Below are 2,933 nucleotides of genomic sequence, written 5' to 3'. Positions count from 1 at the left end.
ACGTTGTCTTGTTTCAGTTAGCTCAATCGATAGTTCATACGCGACAGCCTCTGTACCTGCGGTTCACTATCCTCGAGCTCTCTAAAGTCATGATGTATGACTTTTATTATAACAACTTGCTTCGAGTAGCCCGGGATACAAGGCTCTTGTATATGGACACATATTCTTATATCGTGACGTAGTACGTGACGCAGTACTATTTTTGTGCCATAAAACTGCTGGAAAAGATCATACCGGCATGTGGTTTGACGCTATCAATCCCAGGAAGATCCCACTTCAGGTTCATTGCCTATTGGGAAAATAAAACTGCATGTAGTAACAGAACTTTATTGATGATGCAATCACAACTTACAGGTCACTTCAACGGGTGAGCTGTATTGACTGTATATTCGTGACAGAGCCGAGCCCTGTGAATGTTCTTCAGTAATGTACTGTACAGTACATTGCAGAAGAAAGTTCACAGGATACATTGCGCAATGTACATGCTGTTCAGGAGCACTATCTAAGGTAGCTGAGGGTGCATGCGAGGTATTGAGCAATGGAGCATATCTACGAGGAGTGTCTCTAGTTCCTTGGGATGCAGTTGCTTCAACATGTCGTGCCGAGCTATAATCTGTAATAACAATTTCAACTGCAACTACAAATAAAGATTCTCAGTTGTCTCGCGACGTAAACACCCAATTATTATTATTATTACAAATAAAGATTGTGAAACTGAATCACCAACACGGACGCTCCAAGGGCGGGAATCACATATAAAAAAAGAAAACGAAAGAGGCAGTTGTCACCTGTACTAAAATGATCTGCTTTTAGGTGGCCGCACATAAAGGTGCCAGCCCGGTGAACAATGGGCGTTACGCATATGAATTTTCAGCGTGGAGATAGCCGGGACAATCACAACTCTGGCCGACGTTCTTGCTGGCCGACGGCGTGCTTGGCTGACTAATTCCTGCGAAGTTGTCTCGTTAGACACCGTGTCTTCTCGCCATACGTTTGCCATGAAATAAGTCGGCAAAAATTTAGTTAACTCGAGACACCGAGCCCGAAACGTGGCTACTTACATTTGTGTTGAACGATGCCATGAGACGCCAGACGCCAAGAGAGTGTCGGTTATACCAGCAAACGCTTGGCAGTTTGCACACGACCTAACATACGTGCACGCGCTCTCAGAAAGCAGGGCCCGTATGACATTTGAAGAACAATATGCGTCAACATAGCCGTAAAGGACTGATGTTGCGAAGCAAAGCATCAGTTTATCCGTCAAAGCGAAATCTAATGCATCAGAATATAAGAGTAAATCGTGTTCGCAGTGCCATCTACGCATAAAACTCCGACCTTTACGCTTACAGAGGACACGTTGACGGGTACCATGATTAAAACACACCTTGACGGATGCAGCGTCAGCCGTTTTGTCGAAATTTACGCTTAGTAAGGGTGAAATTGGATGTAAGCGTAAATTTATCCGTTTCTTTCGTGAAAGGGCACTGACAGCAAAAGATGTCTTCTCTACGTCTCAGGGATGGAAACAACCTGCTTTCGGTATCGAAATTCACGAGATCAAGTACGGATCTCTGTCTGATATGTCGACACAGGAACGATGCTGTGGATTTACCGCTAGCTTCTACTCCTGATGCGTACCTGCAACAAAGGTTATATCCTTTGCCGAAGTGTCAGAGACACGTCCGTACTCGATCTCGTGATAACCAGGAAGTGAACAAAAGAGCGAGCTTCTCGTGCCTCCTGGTCTTAACCTTACTTTTCTCGTATAAACATGTACCGAAGAGGAAAATACACAAATCAAATGTTAATGTACACATAAGAGATATCAACGCGCAAAGTAATATTTCAACAGATATCTTCACACACGTGGATATTTCAGGATTTTTTAAACGTAGAATGACTTTCAACTAGGATAGTCTCTCGTTGTGATCGCCCCCTTTTGCCCGAAATCCCCTAATTAAACAATTCATAACTGAATTTTAATTAGGCACCTTGTAGTTGCATGCTTTCTTCGAGAGGATGTCAGCCAAGCCGTAAAACTGAACTTCAAAAAATGGCATATATATAATTTGCACTGCTAATTTTTTTATCAGGATTCTGTAACAAATAAAAATAAAGACCCTGTGTAGAGGGTGTTCGACGAGATGATGTAATTGAATTCCTATTAACTAGGTTTTGGTGAAGAAAATTGTGAAACTACTTCAAAAATTCGGTAAACCAACTCTTAAAATTGTCAGAATTTTAAGCGCTGACTTACCGAAAGACAATAGGGCATCAATTTATCGCCGTATACAAACTGCTCGTGGAAAATAAAATCTACCTAAATAAGGTCTGAAGACAGCCGAAAATCAATCGCTGGACGAAGCATGCCGGGTGAAATTTGCGTTTGCGAAACTCTTGGCTCCACCTTTATTACTTTACTCTTTGCTCCACCTTTACTTGAGACAAAGTGAAAGGGAACGATCAAGAGTGACACAGCCCATCATTATCAGTGGCTGCCTGCTGATAACAGACACATTGATAGGGACGAAAGGTATGAGAGGGGCATCGTTTGTTTTCCTTTTACACATGAGGAACTGTATATGTAGTAGCGCACTTTGCCCATCGACTGATTTTTGGCAGTCAAATTTTCGTCGAAATATTGTGAAAAACCGTGTGGTTCTGAGTGGAATAGTGTGTTGTCCCCATACGCTTCCGAATCCAGGAAAAAAGCTGCCTTTGCTGAGCAATGTTTAGAGATTCATTATGCAACTTAACTTAAAGGGACTCTGACCAGAAGTTCGACACATCTTTCGTTTGCATCTATTACGAAGGTATAATACGCCTCCAAGCCACACGCGAAATATTTTGGCTGTTCGCGACGGCAAAGTTTGCCAAACGGGGAGGTGAAAACCGGCTTGGCATTTCCTCCTAAACTCGCGCAATCGACGCCG

This window comes from Ornithodoros turicata, unplaced genomic scaffold (assembly GCF_037126465.1).
Source record: "Ornithodoros turicata isolate Travis unplaced genomic scaffold, ASM3712646v1 Chromosome16, whole genome shotgun sequence".
NCBI classification, from domain to species: Eukaryota; Metazoa; Arthropoda; class Arachnida; order Ixodida; family Argasidae; genus Ornithodoros; species Ornithodoros turicata.
This window is presented reverse-complemented; position numbering follows the sequence as displayed.